We start from the raw sequence: 20,360 nt of genomic DNA, 5'->3' as shown, positions 1-20,360 counted from the left end.
TTGAGGCCTGTGGAACCTCCCGGTAAGCAAATAACAGGTGTGGGAGATACCGCTCCCAGTCACGCCCGTGGGAGTCGACCAACATCTTAAGCATCTGCTTTAAGGTGCCATTGAACCGCTCGCACAGGCCATTAGTCTGTGGATGGTACGGGCTGGCCACCAGATGTCGCACCTGGACTTGCTTACAGAGGGCCTCCATCAGCTGGGACATGAATTGGGTCCCCCGGTCAGTGAGCATTTCCTGGGGAAAACCCACTCGGGAGAAAATCTCCAGCAATGCGGTGGCCACCTTGTCAGCCCGAATGGACGACAAGGCCACTGCTTCTGGGTACCGGGTGGCATAGTCCACTACCGTCAGTATGAAGCGTTTCCCGGAGCTGCTGGGGATGGCCAGCGGGCCGACCAGATCCACAGCCACCCTCCTGAAAGGCTCATCGATGATTGGCAGAGATACTAGTGGGGCTTTGGAGTGTGGCCCCGCCTTCCCCACTCTCTGACAGGTTTCACACGAACGGCAGTAGGCAGCCACATCGGCCCCCATTTTTGGCCAGTAGAAATGCTGGTTTAACCTGGCCTTGGTCTTAGCGATCCCTAGGTGTCCGGCCATCGGAATCTCATGTGCGATCCGCAACAACTCCGTCCGGAATGGATAGGGTACCACCAACTGTCGGTCCCTGGGCCACGCCTCCGGTGAACCCTGCTGGACCGTGGCCCGGTACAGCCGTCCTTGGTCCCAGACCACTCGCTCCGGGTCCGAGTCCGAGGGAGGCTGTGCCGCCTGCTCCTTAAGAGCTTTCAGGCTGTCGTCAGCTTCTAACGCTGCCTGAAACCCCTGACTAGATGTGGCCAGAATCGACGGGACTGTCACATCTTCAGTCAGTACCCCGGGACCTGTGTCCTGGCCTCCACCTGACTCGGCTGCCACTTGGTCAGAAGGGGAAGAGCTATCGGACCTCCGGGAGGCCCCTTGGCTTCCAGCACTCCCACTGCGGGTGACAGCGGCCACAGCCGCTGCGACCGTGGGTCGTGCCTGCTCCTCCTCCGTTCCTGACCAAGTCGCCGGTTCAGGCAGGCCTACCTGGCTTCCTGACACCCCGGTTGTGGGGGAACCATGCACCGAGATCTTACCTGGGAGCACTTCCGCTCCTGGACCGGCCCCAATCTCACCTGCCTGTTCCCCTCCTGCAGCAACAGAACCCCGCTGTGAAATCTCTGGGGACCCCACATTTGCTGTGGTAGCCCCCACCCCACACACTGGTCCTCCCCCTGCAGCACCCTGCTCTCTGCTTATCCCTTCAGAGGGCAACAGATCCCAGCTCACAGGCTGGTTACTTGTAGAGGCATTGTCACACCTTTCTCTGACCCCCTCCCCTGTCACAGCTGCAGCTGAGTGTGTGTCTATGGTGTCTATGCAAGCAGAAATATCAGAGTTCACTCCCTCCTCCCTTACATCATTCATAGATAACACATTAACATTGTCCGGAGGCATGTCAGTACTGGCTGAAGGTTCAGCCCTTGGTTGGGGCCCAAACTGGGAGGTTATCTGCCCCAAATCTGTCCCAAGTAGCACGTTTGCGGGGATCCGATCAGTTACCCCCACCTCCCTCACCCCTCGCCCTGCGCCCCAGTCCACATAAATGTCAGCAACAGGCAGCGCCGGGTCAGTGCCTCCAATCCCGGAGACAGCGAGGGTTTTTCCAGGGATCAAGTCTTGGGGGGACACCATCTCAGGCCGCACCAGAGTCACCTCCGAGGCGCTGTCTCGCAGTCCTATGGTCACAGACCGGCCGACGGTGACAGGTTGGAAGCTGTCCAGGGACCTACCACCACCCCCACCCACACAATACACCTTGGGCGGCCCTTGGGACGGGGACGGAGCCGGGGCCTTGGGACGCTGAGGGCACATGGCCTTGAAGTGTCCAGGTAGGTTGCACTGGTGGCACCGTCTTGGTTCCGCCACGGGCCTGGAGAGGGGAGTTGAGGGGGACACCCCCTGCAGTCTAGGGGCAGGTGGGGCAGTCGCAGAATTCATCTTACCCCCTCTCCAGGTGCTGCTGGTGGCCGCTCTCCTGGCCTCAGGGGCCCGGTTGTTGGTGTAGTCATCGGCAAGGGCAGCTGTAGCCGTGGACCCCTTTGGCTTCTGGTCTCGGATGAACTGGCGGAGATCCTCAGGGCAGTTCCACAAGAGTTGCTCCGTGATGAACAAGTCCAGGATCTCCGGTCCGGTGGAAAGCTGCAGGCCTTGGGTCCAGTGGTCGGCAGCTCGGGCAAGTGCCCGCCGGTGGTCAGCCCAGGAGTCCTTTGGTCCCTTCTGTAGGCTCCGGAACTTCTTGCGGTAGGACTCTGGAGTGAGGTTGTACTGTTGGATCAGGGCCCGCTTGATGGTGTCGTAGCCCTGATCTGCCTCAGCAGGCAAGTCCCCAAGGATATCCAGGGCCTTACCCCTTAAACGGGGGGTCAGGTATTTGGCCCACTGGTCCTTGTCCAGATGGTGCTGCAGGCAAGTCCGTTCAAAAGCAGTCAAGAAAGAGTCCAAGTCTCCATCCTTCTCCAGCACTGGGAAGTCCTCAACACGGACCTTTGGAAGTTTGGTGTCTCGAAGGTCACGGGTGGCTGATGAGGGCCGGAGCTGAGCTAGCTGCAGCTGGTAGTCACGGTCTGCCTGTCGCTCTCGCTCTCGCTCTTCACGCGCTGCCTGCCGCTCTCGCTCCGCAGCCTCACGCTCTGCGTGCCGCTCTGCCCTGCGCTCTGCCAGGAGTTCCTTGTAGCCCTTCTGGTCTCCAGCCTGGAGAAGGGCCATAGCCATTTGAAGAAGGCTATCCGAGCCTCCCAGGCTCGGTGGAATGGCACGTGGTGATCTGCGGCACGCTGCAGAGCTAGGCGATTCACTGTCCCTTTCAGAGCGGAGGGCTGGCATCTGGCTCGTTGAGGAACCTTGGGTGAGCTGCTCCTCATCTTGTCCATAATTGCCAGGTTGTGCAATGTCCTCGGCAGAACGGTTTTCTGGCGTCGAGCTCCTGGAGGACTCGTGGGCAACCTCCTCATTGCTGTCCACAGCACCGTCCTCCCTCTCTTCGGCTCCTGCCTTAGCATTGGCCAGTTGCATAGCTCTGCTCCTGGTGCCATCAGCCATTCTTGCAGACTTTTGGTCACTGACACAGAACTGACACCTGATGCCTCCACACACCTTACAGTATCTGCACTCTGACACTCTAGTGTTGAGCTAGTCTGAAGACCCCAGCAGCCACAGCTGCTGCAGGCAGTCTTTAGTGTCTGGGAGTATGGGTCTCACACTCACACACACTATTATCTCGATCCCACCGCTATGCCACCAATATGTCACAAACCACCGGGGGGGTCACTCAGAAATCCCCCGCGCTGGCTACCAGTACGTCACAATCGGGGGGTAACAAGTGGGGGTCACCCCTCCTTTATACCTCCCGACCGACAGACAGAGCACGTGACGCGCTCTCTAGCGCCCCTCTTATAGTCAGGCCAATTATGGAATTGCCCGACAATAAGCAAGGAGGCCGCTATACTACTTATGCCGATTATTGAAGGGTCCCCGGTGAGAGTAGGGTATATATTCCCCCGACCTCCGCGGGCGGAATATATAATATCTTCCCGAATCTCACTGGCCTCCCCACAATAATCCTTGGCACAACTCGCTGCCACCAACCGCTTCACGGTAACTATTAGCCGAACACACAGACGTGGGATTCAAGATCGAGATAACAGAACAGCCCAAGATTAATTATATAATTTAATCAGCCTAAAGCACACTAGAAACTACAATATATACAATAGGGAATCTACAGAATATACATATGTCAGAGTACAGTTACAATCAAAGCATGGGTTACAAACAGGCATACACAGTTCCAGCAGTTACCTTGTTGCGTCTGGCCACAGGGGGGCGCTGTACCCAGGTTTCTAGGATCCTTCCCACAGATGTTTCCTACACGTGCCCCCAGCGAAAAGAACACTGGAAAATGGCCGAAGTAGGGTTATCAACCTGGGCAAATCCAGGTCCCCTCCTACCTTAGTGACCTCAGAGGGAGCACTGCTCCACCCCTGGCTTGAGTTATGGACAATATCCCAACATGGAATATGGGCCATAACTTTGCCTGGGAGCGTCGTAGGCAGACGTCAATGCTCTCATTGTGACAGTTATGAATCTAGCTACAGAACGAGGGGACTCATGACCTGTCTCCTAGTTCCCCATTGGCTGATATCACGCCTGGGGCATTTCCCCCAGGTCCTGCTCCCATAAAAAGGGTGTGCCAGCATCGTCCGCAGGCGGAGACACCATTTTTATGGTTGCCATATTTATCGGAAATATGGCTTGCGAGATATGAACCATTTTTTACTGGAGTCGTTCTGTCTGGCTAGTTCCATAGCCTTATAATGAGATACAGCTCTTGTTACAGGGTGACGGCAGGGAGTCATCCTGTGTCCTTTGTTCCCACATCACCTAATCTCCATATCACAGGAGAGATGGCCATGGGATTTGTTGCTAAACCAGTTGTGTGAAGGAAAGGGGGGGGGGGTGACACCAGGAGAGGGCTTCCTGACATACTTGAATATCATGATTTATCGTCATATCTCCGGATTTACCTCACAGGGCCCTTAGGCAAGACCCCTAACACTATAATGCCTACCTCAATAAACATGAGAGTGTCACGAACAAAGAGTCATGCCGGCTCGGACGTCGCCCGGATTAACAAGGTCCGCGTCAGATGTTGATAAATGGGCTACTGGAACAAACCATAAATGGACAAGGCAAGAGAACCTGGATCTGATAAAATGCTACTACAACAGCAGACCAAATGAGAGGGGATACATAAAGTGTATGAGGAAACTATGGATGGATAAAAGACCTGAATGTCCATTGACTGAGAAACAACTAGTCACCCAACGCTTCAATATCATAAAGAGAAAGCTATTATCACAACTTGAGATAGATCAACTGCACTGTATATCCACACCACAGGAAGACCTTGAAGAACAAGATGTGCAGCCCTCTGAAAATCCTGATTCAATTCTGCAAGTAGAGGGTACAACAGCTGATCTGAAACAGAAAATCATAGAGAAACTGAATACCATGAACCCCAGAGACCGTTTGCCAAGGCTCAGCAGAGAAATACTACCAGAAAGTATGCTAGAAGACGCCAATAGAGCACTCGCATCAATACCTACCACCACCATAACACAAACTAATAAACTGATTTATGCCACTGCCTCAGTAATTCTGGAAATGCTTGGCTATACTAACAAGAACAATAGAAGCACATGCCCACCATGGAAAAGAAGACTGGAGGCAAAAATCAAGGTGACACGAAGAGAAGTCAGCCAACTAACAGAAGCACAGAAGGGTGTAAAGATCAAGAATAAGACCAAGCTGAACAAGTACAAAGGCCTGACTCCATCTGAAGCCCTAGAGACTGCAAAACAAAGGCTTACAGCACTGGCTGCAAGACTAGGGAGATACACTAGAGAAGCTGAGGCCAAGAGGATAAATGCCTTGTTCTCCAAAGAACACACCAAGGTGTATTCCCAGCTGCAGAATAATAGCACAATAGCAGCAATTCCACCAATAGCAGAGACTGAACAATACTGGAGGGACATATGGGAGAAGGAAAAAACACACAACACCACTGCAAAGTGGCTGCAAGATCTGAGAATGAAACACAATAACCACCCAGAACAAGAACCAGTTACCATCACAGAAGTAGACATCCATGAGCGCATCAAGAACATGAAGAAATGGACAGCACCTGGCCCAGACATGATCCACACCTACTGGCTAAAGAAATTGACAGCAGTACATGAACGGCTGGCAAAACAGATGAACCAACTGCTAGAAGCAGGCCACCACCCAGCTTGGCTAACACAAGGAAGAACAGTGCTGATCATGAAGGACCCTTGTAAAGGAACAATTCCATCCAACTATCGTCCAATAACCTGCCTTACAACGACATGGAAACTCCTGTCAGGCATCATAGCCACAAAGCTACAGAACCATATGAATCAGTACATGAATCCAGCTCAGAAAAGCATTGGGAACACCACCAGAGGCTCTAAGCACCAGCTGCTAGTGGATAGAGCAGTCGCTCAAGACTAGAGATGAGCGAACCGGTCCCGGTTCGGCTCGAGTTCGGTTTGCCGAACGGAGGTCTCGTTCGAGTTTGGTTCGTCGAACCGAACTCGAACCGCATAGGAAACAATGGCAGGCAATCACAAACACATAAAAACACCTAGAAAACACCCTCAAAGGTGTCCAAAAGGTGACAAACAACTCACAACACAACACAAACACATGGGAAAGTGACAAGGACATATACTCATGCGAAAACAAAAGAGCTGGACAAGGAAAAAGAGGAGGACACACAGATATATGAGTATATGCAAGGAAACATCGATGCCATTATTGTGCAACTTGAGCCCTGCTCATTTTAGGCTTCCAATCTGGATAAATTGCCTGAGCTTGCCACGTACGCCTTGGGGATCTTGTCGTGTCCTGCAGCCAGCGTTCTCTCGGAACCTGTCTTCAGTGCTGCTGGGGGTCTGCTGGCAGATAAGCACACGTGTCTGTCCACTGACAATGTGGACATGGCTCTCAGAGGACTTTTCTTCCCCTGGGTCAGCCAGGGGAGGCGAAAGGCACGCGTATTTTTGAGAGTGCTTCATGCAAAGCATCTTTTTCATCTTGAAAATGGGGGTCAACTGATGCCAGTCAAGTGGGGTGTGTGTGGCCCAATTAGTGGAAACGAGGGAGACTGTGGTTGGAGTCCCCTCGCTTTTGAAAAAAGAACCAAGATTAAAAAGGTATGGCTCTCAGAGGACTTTTCTTCCCCTGGGTCATTCAGGGGACGTGAAAGGCACGCGTATTTTTGAGAGTGCTTCATGCAAAGCATCTGTTTCTTTTTCCAAAGGGTTGTCAACTGATGCCAGTCAAGTGGGGTGTGTGTGGCCCAATTAGAGGAAACGAGGGAGAGACTGTGGTTGGAGTCCCCTCGCTGTGTTTTACATGATTTTCGAAGGGCATGACATGCCTAAGAGGTTGAGTTTCATCATCTGCAACTTGTTGGCAACAGAAAGGCTGCCTTTACACCCTTTTGAGACCGAGGATTTTCGAGACCTTATGCCCATTGCAGTGCCCCAAGAGCCGATGGCCAGTCGTCACTCCTTCTCCAAGAAAGGCGTGCCCGCGCTACCACAGCAGGTCGCACATAACCTCACCGATTCCTTGAGAAACTCTGTGTGTGACAGGGTGCATTTCACCACAGATACTTGGCCCAGTAAGCATGGATAGGGGCGTTACATGTCGCTGACTGGGCAATGGGTTACTATGGGGAGAGATGGAGAAGGGTCTGCTGTACAAGTCTTGCCGTCCCCACGAGTTGTGTCAATCCTTCCTCTGTATGTACAAGTTCCTCTACTGCTTCTGCCTCCTCCACCTCGTGTGGGTCCTCCACCTCGGCCCAAACCCTGTGTGGTCAGGCCACCCTTCCTTGTAACTGCGCCCAAGGAATCCCACACACCTCCTTACTATGCTGGCAGCAGAGCTCAAGGCCATCAGGCGGTCAAATGTTTACTTTGAAATGTAGGGGAAATGTGAGACACCGCTGAGGAATTGTGGACGGTTAGCTCTGGAGAGTGAGACCGAGTTTAATCAATGGTTGTCTCCACTCAACCAGCAGCCAGGGTAGGTCGGGTCCGACAATGATGCAAACCAGTCTGCGACCCTTCTTCAGAGCAATGTGACACACGTGCCTTGTATGGCTCACGTGTTGAACCTGGTTGTCCAGCAATTTTTAAAACACTATCCCGGCCTACATGGCCTTCTGCAGAGGGCACGGTGTAACGCCTGCCTGGATCGACACACTCAGATGGGCTGTAAAGGATAGGCTAGAGGCAAGCCACTCACCAAGCTGGACACCCAGAACCCTGAAACCCTTTAACCCCTATACAGTGATTTGGAATTACACAGGGCCCAAGTTGATCAATACCTGTGGAAGGCTGCAGTTCCAGACAATAGTAGTCATGCAGGTTCAAAAACATTAATTGAGGAAGAGGAACAGAATGGGATGGCCAGGACTTAATCAGAAAACAAGCAGAGGTGAAATGCGGATCGGCCAACGAGGTACATAAACAGCAAGCAGGAAAAGTAGTCAGGTAACAAGCACACAAACTCATAAAACTGAACTGGGGGTAACAGTAACAAGAAGTTCATAGCTTTGTCTGGCAGTGGTCTGCAGACAGGAGGGGCCTAAAAAAGGGTGTGGTGTCTTCCCATTGGTTGTAGCTGAATGATGGTACTTCATCTGTGAGATACCCACCACCTACATTCAGCCTGTGGTTCTGTATCTGTCAAGGTAACGCAACCCAGTGGGTGACCATAACCTGCGTCCACCTGCGCCACCGGCATCGACTCCTTCCCCATCATCAGCACTATGCACGAAAGCACGAAAGGAACACGTAGTCACCTGGCGACCGGAGTACAAATTGATTGAGTGGACTCCGTTGGTGACTTAACAGCCGTGTGCGGCAATGATGCAAACCTGTCTGTGGCCCTTCGTCAGGGCAATGTGACACACGTGCCTTGTATGGCTCACGTGTTGAATCTGATTCTCCAGCAATTTTTAAAATACCATCCCGGCCTACATGGCCTTGTGCAGCGGGCACGCTGCTATGTGCTCACTTTCATCCTTCGCAACCAGCAGCTCAACAACTTTCATCGCTCCTGAAGTCTTAGGGTCTGGCGGTTAAACGCCGGAAATGCGATATTCCGACACGCAGGAATTGGAATCTGCACATGTTGCAGCGTGTGTGGCAGCACCGCAGAGCCCTGCTGAAATACGGTATGACGTATACCCTGGGCTAACTTGATCCAGAGGTGGTGCAGATCCCGCTGCTGGAGTGGTGTCAGATCAAGGACCTATGCACCCTTCTACACAGTTTACAAATGTCGACGAAGATGTTTAGCACTGGCAATGCCATTCTCAGCGTGACAATTCTGGTCATCTACAAGACGGAGCACACTGTAAGCATTATTCGGAGTCAGGTATTGGTCCAAGAGGAAGGGGAGGAAGTACAGGAGGAGTCATATGCAGAAGGGATAATAAGATCTACAAGGTCCATATGGTGAGCGGCACCTAGGCGGCAGTCATGGTGGGGGAGAGGGATTAACAAGGGCGCATAGTATCAGCAAAAATTGTTGAGGAAGGTGCAGGAGCCCATGAAGAAATGGAGGACGAACTGGCGATGGGCATGGAAGACTCAGCAGATGAGTGAGAGCTTGCTCACATTTCAGTTGTGCGAGGTTGGGGGGAGAGGGCAGAGGAAGGAGGCACGATTCTCACCTCTCTGCCACCAACACACCAAGGACTTGGTCCTCCTGGATGCACAAGACACATGAGCGCCTTCTTCCTACAACATGACCCTCGGATTGTACGAATTCGAAGTAATGCTAACTACTGGGTTGCCACACTGTTAGATCCCCGGTACAAGACAAAATTTGGCTAAATAATTCATGTCATAGAAAGGGACGCACGTATACAGGAGTATCTGCAGAATGTGGTACGCAATCTTAGATCTGCTTTTCCAGTAAAACACCAGTGCTGCACAGAGTGAATCTCAACGCTTTCTCATGGATAGGAGGAAATGGTCTTTTACTTGTCCACATCTGAGGGACCGAGGGCTGGCTGCTGTGCTGAGATGGGATTGAGTACGGTGTCCCTGCAGAGTTGCACTTTTGGTCATATACCAAATGAGTTGAAAAAGGACAGATGCTGGTGGGAAGGGGAACAGGTGTGTTGGAAAGGGGAAAAAAGTTTTTGTCCGTGGGTTTGGTGGTTAAGCAAAAGTAACATTTGATGAAGAAACACCATCTGTTACGGTGGGACTGGCAGATTTGGATAAGGTGGTATATACTATGTTACCGCTATATAACGAAAATTAATAAGAAAAGAAAGAGAAAGGTATATATCCCCATCAGCAGTCAGTGTCCACCGTGCTCCCAGATGGAAAAGGAGAGGTTGACAATTGGAAGGTTCGGTGGAGGATACAGAGCTGTGTGGCTATGAAACTAATAGTTGCCTGAACAGAGTTAGACGCCACTCGGATCTTGAGACTGGGAGCCCTGTTAGCGTCACAGGGTCCACACGCCCACCCAGCCCAGGAACTCCCTGTTAACATCACAGGGGCCATTCAGTACGCTGACCGTGTGCATTGGGGCCACACCTGTGGACAGCAGGCGCATCAGCAGCAGCAGGCCTGTTAATGCCACTGGGCTGCACAAGCAGGACTTGTAGGACAGGAGCTGGTCTTAACCGTTCTGCGTTACCAACTGTGGTGGCGGCCTGCATCGACAAACTATCCCTGCCTACCTCTGGCCTAAATCCGCAATGGGTTCAACACATGGAGGTGTGCTCTTTCGGAGCATAATAGAAGACTGCGCACCTCCTTGTTGGCTCCAGCCCGTTTTATAACCTGGGTCCGCCCCAAACCAGGGTGGACCACAATGCACCTCCTGGAGACAAAAGCAGAGTGACATGTCATGAGTGGCATAACTACCGTCGTATTTGGAACCGCAACTTCAATAATGACCTCATGGCTGCCACGACACAAACACCTCACCAGTCATCGTCTGACCATCAATAATGAGGTGACAAGTCATAGGGGCGGGCCTCTGCAAGCCATTTGGGAGTGGCCTGGCCACATCGTCAGGACACCTGATGCCCTGTGGTCTATATGGGCCCCCCACATCAGGGGCAGGGCCAAAGAGTTCATTACCGGACCTAGTCTCTGATGCAGTAAGTGCCTGAGCATGCTCAGTTGCATGAAATAGAGTCTCTGAAAAAATACTATCAGCTTTAGCATGGTGTCTAGGCACAAAACAGGACTTGGACCCGGCACGGAATGCAAGTACCTGTGCAAAGAGGCTTTTCGCACTAAGTGTGGGAGCATGCGCTGTATCCCGAAATGAAGACTTAGCCTCAGGAATGGCACAGTCAGGCTGAGCATACTCACTAGGCGAAACACTGTAGTTAGGCTGCAGCTGGGGTAAATCGGCACACGCATGCGCACTAGCTGCCTCTCCACACTTACACGTGGAGGAGAAATTGCTCTTCGGGTGTGGACTTGGAGATGCTGTCTATGAACAGAAGGAAAAGCTAAAGGAAGCCTCACTTTCTATCCCTCCGAATTATCAAATGCAGCAATGAATTCCCTGAGTTTGCTATAACATTAGCGTAGCAAAATGTGCATGAGGGTGTCATGCAGAGGTGCTATAAATAGCTTGGCACCAGTGGGACACTAATGGAATACAACAGCCAGTTCTATGATGCCACTAAATGGCACCATTTTTTGCTATCATTATAGCTTATTAAAAACAGAGCAGGAGGGTGTCCTGCACAGGTGCTAGAAATATCTTTGCACTAGTGGGACAATACAGAAGTCCAACAGCCACGTTTAGGATGCCACTAAGTTCACTCAGTGTTTGCTAGTATAATGGCTTAGTAACAATGAGTTTGAGTGTGCAATGCAGAGGTGCTGCACATAGATTTGCACCAGTGGGACACTAATGGAAGTCCAACAGCCACGTTTAGGACGCCACTAAGTTCACTCAGTGTTTGCTAGTATAATGGCTTAGTAACAATGAGTTTGAGTGTGCAAAGGGCAGGAGGGTACAGTGGTAGGGTTGTGGGTCTCTGGGTAGAGGAAAGGAAGCCTGCCTTTCTATCCCTCCTAATGGGGAAATGCAGCGAGGAAATCCCTGACCTTAGCTACACAGACGCTGTCATCTTGTGTAGCTGTTAAACTCTGTTTTAAACTCTGTCACCTATGGCTCTGACCCTGCCGGTATGAGCCCTTAAAAGGCCTGATAGAAACTTCTATCCCTATTCTGTACAGCGCTGTGTATAGAGCGTACACAGCAGTATCGGAGATAGGAGCTGCGCCAGCGGTGTCTGACACCAAGGACGCAGAAGGCAGATAATGGCGTGCTGGAGGAAAATGTCCGTTTTTATAATGCAGGGACATGTGACATGGACATCCTATCACACATGCCGTTGCTTCTCTGGCTAAAAGTCCACTTAGCTGTGTGTGTGTCTGAGATTGGCTGACATGCTGGCCCGCCCCACTAGACGCGCACGCTTAGGGAATGAAGACAAGGAAAAAAAAAAAAAATGGCGATCGCCATTATACATACAGCAGTGATCTGAATGCACTGTTCCCGCACACTATACACTGAAATTTCATAATAGTGTGAGTCACAGAGTGACTTACACTATTACAGCGGAAAGCCAGCTAGGAATTAGCTTGTCTTTTTGCTGCTAGAACCGTTCTCGAACGTATCTAGAACGATCGAGCTTTAGCAAAAAGCTCGAGTTCTAGTTCGATCTAGAACATCCCCCAAAATCACTCGAGCCGCGAACTGGAGAACCTCGAACCGCGCTCAACTCTACTCAAGACTCAAGATCCAGACAGACCAATCTCAGCACAGCCTGGATTGACTATAGGAAAGCCTATGACTCAATGCCACACACATGGATCTGTGAATGCTTGGCTCTCTACAACGTCAATAGGAAATTAAGAACCTTCCTCAGCAACTCAATGGGGCTATGGAGGACAACACTGGAAGTCAACTCAAGGCAACTAGCACAAGTGTCCATCAAATGTGGCATATACCAAGGTGATGCACCATCCCCATTGCTGTTCTGCATAGGCTTAAATCCCCTCAGTCAGATAATAACAGAGTCTGGCTATGGATACAAGTTCAAGAGTGGAAGCGTCATCAGCCACCTACTCTATATGGATGACATCAAGCTGTATACGAAAAATGAACGAGACATCAGTTCACTGATCCACCTGAACAGGATATACAGCGAAGACATTGGGATGTCCTTCGGACTGGTGAAGTGTGGCCGGCTGGTCATAAAGAGAGGCAAGGTAGTAAAGACTGATGGAGTAGAACTACCGGCAGGGCACATAGCAGATGTACAAACCTGCTACAAGTACCTTGGCATCCCACAGGGATACGGTAATCACGATGAGGAGGCAAGGACAGCAGCAACATCCAAATACCATCAAAGGGTAAGACAGGTCCTAAAGAGCCAGCTCAATGGGAAGAATAAGATCCGTACCATCAATACATACGCTCTGCCAGTTATCAGATACCCTGCTGGCAAAATGTGTGCTGGCCAAAAGAAGAAATGGAAGCTGCAGATGTGAAGACCCGGAAGCTCCTCACAATGCATGGTGGTCTCCATCCCAAGTCAAACACCCAAAGATTGTATACCAACAGAAAGGAGGGTGGTCGAGGCTTGATAGGTGTCCAACCACCATCATGGATGAAACAAGAAGTATCCAGGAATACATCAGAAAAATGGCACCAAAAGATGAAATGCTGAAGGAGAGCCTAAGACAGCAACAACAACAGTCCGAGAAGGAAGAACAAGAACATGAAGTGCCATGGCAAGACAGGCCGCTGCATGGGATGTACCATAGACAGATAATGGAGGTGGCTGACATGAAGAAATACTACCACTGGCTGGAGAAAGCTGGACTCCAGGACAGCACAGAGGCACTAATCATAGCACCACAAGAGCAGGCGCTAAGTACCAGATCCATAGAAGCAGGAATATACCACACAAGACAAGACCCAAGGTGTAGACTATGTAAAGAAACCACGGAAACAATCCAACATATAGTGGCAGGATGCAAAATGCAAGCAGGAACAGCGTACACCGAACGCCACAACCAAGTAGCGGGAATTGTATACAGGAATATCTGTACAGTGTATGGGCTAAGTCCCCCTACGTCCAGGTGGGAGACCCCAGAAAAAGTGGTGGAGAATGAAAGGGCTAAAATCCTGTGGGACTTCAAGATCCAGACAGATAAGCAAGTGGTAGCTAACCAACCAGATATCGTGATAGTAGACAAGGGTCAGAAGACAGCAATGATAATAGATGTGGCAGTGCCTAATGACCGTAACATCAGAAAGAAGGAATATGAGAAGCTGGAGAAATACCAGGGCCTTAAAGAACAACTGGAGAAGATGTGGAAGGTGAAGGTAACAGTGATTCCAGTGGTGATAGTGTCGCGGGCGGAGGAGGGGACGCCGCGCTCTCCCTCTGCTCGGGTCCGGCTGCCGCTGCCGCTGCTGCGGCCGCTGCTCGGTGGCTCAAGCGATGGGCCAGATCCCGGGGACTCGAGCGGCGCTCCTCGCCCGTGAGTGAAAAGGGGATTGGGTGTTTTGGGATAATTTATTGTCCGTGATGCCACCCACGGTTGTGGTGATTAAGTGGACACCACCGCTGCTCTGTGTGGGGATCCCAGGAGTGATGGTATGGAGCAGCCAGTTGTTGATTTGCCCCTCCGTGGGTAGGGGTTTTGGTGCTCCCGGGGCCCAGTGATGGGGTTGGTATGGTGGACAGGCGGGTATGGGGCCTGTGGGGCGCAGGGGCAGCGCTGTGCCGCACGGCACGGAGGTACTCACTCAGCCAGTAAACACGACACAGTTCTCGGTAAACAAACGGCTGGTTGGACGGGTCCTTCGGACGGTTACGGTGCTGCGGTTCCCTGCAGTTAGCGGTGACGGTCTCTTCCCTGCACCTATGTAAAGTCTCTTTGGTAGCGATGGGTCCCCACCGGTTACCCGCTCCCCGGCTTGGATATGTGCCGGAGGAGCTTCTCTCTTGCCCGCAGGCGCTGGCCTTGGGAAACTGGTGCCTTGGCGGTGGCGGTGTCTCCCCTCAATGGTCGGACTGTTGCCTTCAATCGGGACTTGGTTGTTAGGAGACAGAGGTCCCCTTCACTGACGGATTTGGCAAATTATGGCGACTCCTAGCCTTGCCGGGATCCGAAAGGCCCCTGCCCTGGTGCTGACTGTTCTTCGTATACTGCTCCGGTACCGCCGGGTCACCACCCGTCCGCGGTCCTTCCAGCAACCTCCAAACAGTTCCCCTGCAGACTATCACCGCCGTCTGCTGACCTTGCTGTCACAGTCCGGGGCACACACCCGGACCAACTTCAGGCTTTACTACTCTCATTTTTCTGTCACTTCAGCTTTTCTCCTTAGCTCCACTACCACTTCACTTCCTTCTACTTTCACTTCCCTTGCTTAACTGCCTGATTCTTCCTGCCTCCAGGGCTGTGAACTCCTCGGTGGGCGGAGCCAAACGCCTGGCCCACCCCCTGGTGTGGACATCAGCCCCTGGAGGAAGGCAACAAGGATTTTGGGTTAGCTAGGTGTACCTGCAGGGAATGTGGGGTGCATGTGATGTTGTGACCTGTGACCCCTGGCTTGCCCAGGGCGTCACAATAGGAGCACTTGGAGCAGTGACCCCTAAGTTGGAAAAATGGCTGCAACAGATTCCAGGAGCAACATTTGAGCTCTCTGTCCAGAAAAGCGCAGTGCTGGGAACAACTAAGATCCTGCGCAGAACCCTCAAACTCCCAGGCCTCTGGTAGATGACCCGAGAATGAGGAAGGACAAATAACCACCCACAGGGGGTGAGAAGGTACCGTATTTTTCGCTTTATAAGACGCACCCCAAATTTAGACATAAAAAAAAGGTAAAAAAAAAGAAAAATGGGGTCAGTCTTATACTCCGGTGTTCTCTTACCTGAGGGGGGCAGCAGTGGTGGTGAAGCGGAGGCACAGGTTGTGTTGGCAGGCGCGGCGGGTCAGTGGCTCCGTGGTTGCAGGTGACATGGCGTCCAAGGTTGCAGGCGTGGTGGCGGCAGCAGCGGCGGCGGGTGAGCCGTGCAGCAGGCCGGTGCAGTGAGTGTCTGCAGTCCCGGTTCCGTGGTGGCAGCGGCGGCGACTGCTCTGTGGTGGTAGCGGCGGCGGCGACTGCTCAGTGGTGGCAGCGGCGGCGGCTGCTCAGTGGTGGCAGCGGCGGCGGCTGCTCAGTGGTGGCAGCGGCGGCGGCTGCTCAGTGGTGGCAGCGGCAGCTGCTCAGTGGTGGCAGCGGCGGCAGCTGCTCAGTGGTGGCAGCGGCGGCAGCTGCTCAGTGGTGGCAGCGGCGGCAGCTGCTCAGTGGTGGCAGCAGCGGCGGCTGCTCAGTGGTGGCAGCGGCGGCGACTGCTCAGTGGTGGCAGCGGCGGCGACTGCTCAGTGGTGGCAGCGGCGGCGACTGCTCAGTGGTGGAGCAGACGGATGCGGTGTTTTCTTCAAATCTTCAAAAGTACAATAAACTCCTCCAAATTTGTGCTGGAGAATCTGCCCCTCAGATCCACTATAATTTCAGCACATCTGAGCTCATCCTTATTGGGGTCTTCTCGTCTCGTATATTCATGCTGTATCCATAATATAATAATAATCTTTATTTCTATAGCGCCAACATATTCCGCAGCGCTTTACAATTCAGGAGGCTCATACATATACATATCATGGATATTACATGATGGATGGTACATGAGGATCTCACCAATGGGCGCACATGTATCTGGAGAATGAGGCGCTGATGCTCTTCATAGTGAGATTATATAAATTCCTGTACACACGGGGCGCAGTGTATGTGTCACTGCCTCTGAGCTCCACTAACCTGAACACACTGAGGTGCAGCACCACATACACACCAAGAGGATAAGGGATGCTGTGTATGGAAGAACTATAACCATATACAAATCCACATCGAATCAAGTTATTTTCTGTGGAACGTCATAATACACACCTCAGCTGCTGCAGAACTTCATCATACACAACCCAGCTGCTGCAGAACCTCGTAATTACACACTTCAGCTTCTGAAGAAACTCATAATACACCCCTTAGCTGCTGCAGAGCCTCATCATATACACCTCAGCTGGTGCAGAACCTCATAATACACATCTCAGCTGCTGCAGAAACTCATAATGCACCTCAGCTGCTGACAATGCATTACACTGATAGAATGGCTTTCATACCTGCAGTAAACCAGTACATGTGATGTGCAGACAGCATTGACGCCATGTAACGTATGAGGCCCCAATGTTATTTTGCTAGAAGATAAGGAACCTGACAGCTGATTCCTCCTGTGTGACCCCCGGGTGGAAGGAATCAGATATCGACTCCATTATTGCAGACGTGTAGGTGTTACTCTGATGCTGCCGCGTTTCAGATGAAACATACAGTTAATATCTGGCCAGGAATGATGCAGCCAAGATGATGAGGCCAGGAGGCCGGTCCCCGGGGGCTGCTCTGCTGCGGTCCTAGACTCACCCATCTCTCCTCTGTGTCTGACATTCTGCACATTGAGGATATGGCAGGTCAATATTCAGAATTACCAACATGTAAATTACACCAATATATAACACAAACACGACACACTATACATGACCGATGCAGGGCATATGCAGGGGGTAAAACATTTTTTATATCTAGCCCCTACACATGCTCTGCACCCACTCTGACTACAGCTGCAGGGCACAATGGCATCATGTCACAGCCCCTCCGATGTCATTACGCCCATCAGGGGACTATATCAAGAACCTGTCGCTACACACTCCTTGTTTCGCTTATCAACAAGTAATTTTTATTGTTCATACAATGCAGGTGCACATGTGGATCCGTAGAGATGGTGCGGATAATATATACAGAAGGAAAATGCCACAGAAATTAACATTTCAGCCTTAAAGAGAACCTGTCAGCAGATTTGGCTACTATAAGCCGCCGGCCACCACCAGTGGGCTCTTATATACAGCATTCTAACATGCTGTATATAAGAGCCCAGGCCGCTGTGTAGAACATAAAAATCAGCTTCTAATATTCACCTAATGGTCGCGCTGCGGTGGAGTTGAATCATATGGGTCTCTCCATTGTCCGGTGCCGGCGCCACATCTTTCGGCCATCTTTGTCCTCCTTCTGTAGCCGCGATGTATGACACGTCCTGCGTCATCCACACTCGCCGGCTTTGAGGTCCTGTGCTTGCGCAATTTGATCTGCCCTGAGCAGGGCAGATCAAAGTATTGTAGTGCGCCTGCGCAGGATCGAAGAGTGTGGATGAGGTATGATGCATCATGCACACAGGCTTCAGAAGGAGGACGAAGATGGCCGAAAGTGGAGGCGCCGGCATCGGACAATGGAGACGCCCATCTGACCAGAATCCAATGCAGCGCAACTGTTAGGGGAGGATTATAAAGTGGTTTTTTATGTTTTACACAGCGGCCTGGGTTCTTATATAAAGCATGTTAGAATGCTGTATATAAAATCCCAGTGGTGGTAGCCGAGGCTTATAGGCCAAAAACTGGTGAAGGGTTCCCTTTAACCCAAGGTCTCATTCACAGTGTCGCTGTGTTTGCTGAATCACAAGAATATATCATGGAAACATGAACTGCCTTAAAAGGTGACACATGGCTCACCAAGGGTTAAATGCTGTTCACAGGAAATGAAGCCCTCCCGCGCCTTCTCATGTGCCTGCTGTGGCCTATAGCTGCAAAGCAAGTGCAGAACAGGGAACCAGTAGCCATCTGCTCCTCACTGGTGTCCAACCATGAATCCAAGGAAATGGCAAAGGCCGTCATCACTAACAGTCATTATGCGCCTGCATAAATTACACCATATACAAGACACACACACACACACATACTATATAAAAGAAAACATAGATTGACAGATTACCGTATTTTTCGCTTTATAAGACGCACCTGATTATAAGACGCACCCCCAAATTTGGTGAAGGAAAAGAGAATTTTTTTTTTTAATGTTAAATGGGGTCCATCTTATAATGCCAGGGTCCGTCTAACAAATCATATAGGGTATTTGTCCCTCATCCTAAAATTAGCCCCCTTAATCTGGATATGGCCCCCTTATATTGAATACAGCCCCCTTGTGCTGGCACACGTTCCCCTGTGCTGCCTATGGCCCCCTATGGATTGCACACGTCACCTGTGCTGCCTATGGCCCCCTATGGATTGCACACATTTCCTTGTGCTGCCTATGGCCCCCTATGGATTGCACACGTTCCCCTATGCTGCCTATGGCCCCCTATGAATTGCACACATTCCCCTGTGCTGCCTATGGCCCCCTATGGATTGCACACATTCCCCTGTGCTGCCTATGGCCCCCTATGGATTGCATACATTCCCCTGTGCTGCCTATGATCCCCTATGTATTGCATACATTCCCCTGTGCTGCCTATGACCCCCTATGGATTGCATACATTCCCCTGTGCTCCCTATGACCCCCTATGGATTGCATACGTTCCCCTGTGCTGCCTATGGCCTCCTATGGATTGCACACGCTCCCCTGTGTTAGATATTGCCCCCATGCTGCTGCCCACAGTAAAATAAAACACTCTTTCCTTAACTCCTCCAGCGCTGATCTCCCTCCTGTATCCCTCCGTGCTTCTGTTCCTCCACTTCCTGGTTCTCAGTGCCAGTCATGTGATCGGCACAGCAGAGTGATATCATCTCTGCGTGCCTGATCACAGTGGAAGCAGGGACACCGGGGAGAAACGCTGGAGGAGGTAAGCAAAGCTTTTTTATTTAAGGATGAGCAGCAGCATGGGGGCCATGTACCATCACAGTGGGGCGCAGGCTCATATAATATGCACCGCTCCCCCAGCCCGTCACTGCGGTGCGGTTTCAGCACCACGGTGGTGGACAGTGGCTGTGCATATTATATGAGCGGGAGCAGGAGATCTAACGCTGCCGCCCGCAGCGTTCACCTGCCCCCAGCAGCGCTCCAGAGCAGACCCTGCAGTATTTATATATATACACATATAACATATATATATATATATATATATATATAGTTAGGTCCAGAAATATTTGGACAGTGACACAAGTTTTGTTATTTTAGCTGTTTACAAAAACATGTTCAGAAATACAATTATATATATAATATGGGCTGAAAGTGCACACTCCCAGCTGCAATATGAGAGTTTTCACATCCAAATCGGAGAAAGAGTTTAGGAATCATAGCTCTGTAATGCATAGCCTCCTCTTTTTCAAGGGACCAAAAGTAATTGGACAAGGGACTCTAAGGGCTGCAATTAACTCTGAAGCCGTCTCCCTGGTTAACCTGTAATCAATGAAGTAGTTAAAAGGTCTGGGGTTGATTACAGGTGTGTGGTTTTGCATTTGGAAGCTGTTGCTGTGACCAGACAACATGCGGTCTAAGGAACTCTCAATTGAGGTGAAGCAGAACATCCTGAGGCTTAAAAAAAAAAGAAAAAATCCATCAGAGAGATAGCAGACATGCTTGGAGTAGCAAAATCAACAGTCGGGTACATTCTGAGAAAAAAGGAATTGACTGGTGAGCTTGGGAACTCAAAAAGGCCTGGGCGTCCACGGATGACAACAGTGGTGGATGATCGCCGCATACTTTCTTTGGTGAAGAAGAACCCGTTCACAACATCAACTGAAGTCCA

The 20,360-nt window shown here is 51.1% G+C and overlaps 1 protein-coding gene across 3 annotated transcripts in view; it reads right to left on the bottom strand.

The window, feature by feature from the left end:
• LOC142289580 (uncharacterized) overlaps window positions 1-20,360 on the bottom strand; it is a 57,662-nt gene that overhangs the window by 17,383 nt on the left and 19,919 nt on the right. The window contains exon 1 of one of the 3 annotated variants that reach the window (XM_075333602.1): window positions 16,915-17,121. The exons of the other annotated variants lie outside the window; for them this stretch is intronic. The gene's annotated coding sequence lies outside the window, so the exon portion shown is untranslated. Of the gene's footprint in view, window positions 1-16,914; window positions 17,122-20,360 lie in introns of those variants that run through there. 3 annotated transcript variants of the gene reach the window in all.

The sequence above is a fragment of the Anomaloglossus baeobatrachus genome, unplaced genomic scaffold (genome assembly GCF_048569485.1).
Source record: "Anomaloglossus baeobatrachus isolate aAnoBae1 unplaced genomic scaffold, aAnoBae1.hap1 Scaffold_98, whole genome shotgun sequence".
NCBI classification, from domain to species: Eukaryota; Metazoa; Chordata; class Amphibia; order Anura; family Aromobatidae; genus Anomaloglossus; species Anomaloglossus baeobatrachus.
Note: the sequence above shows the minus strand (reverse complement) of the source record. Positions and strands in the feature narration are given on the sequence as shown.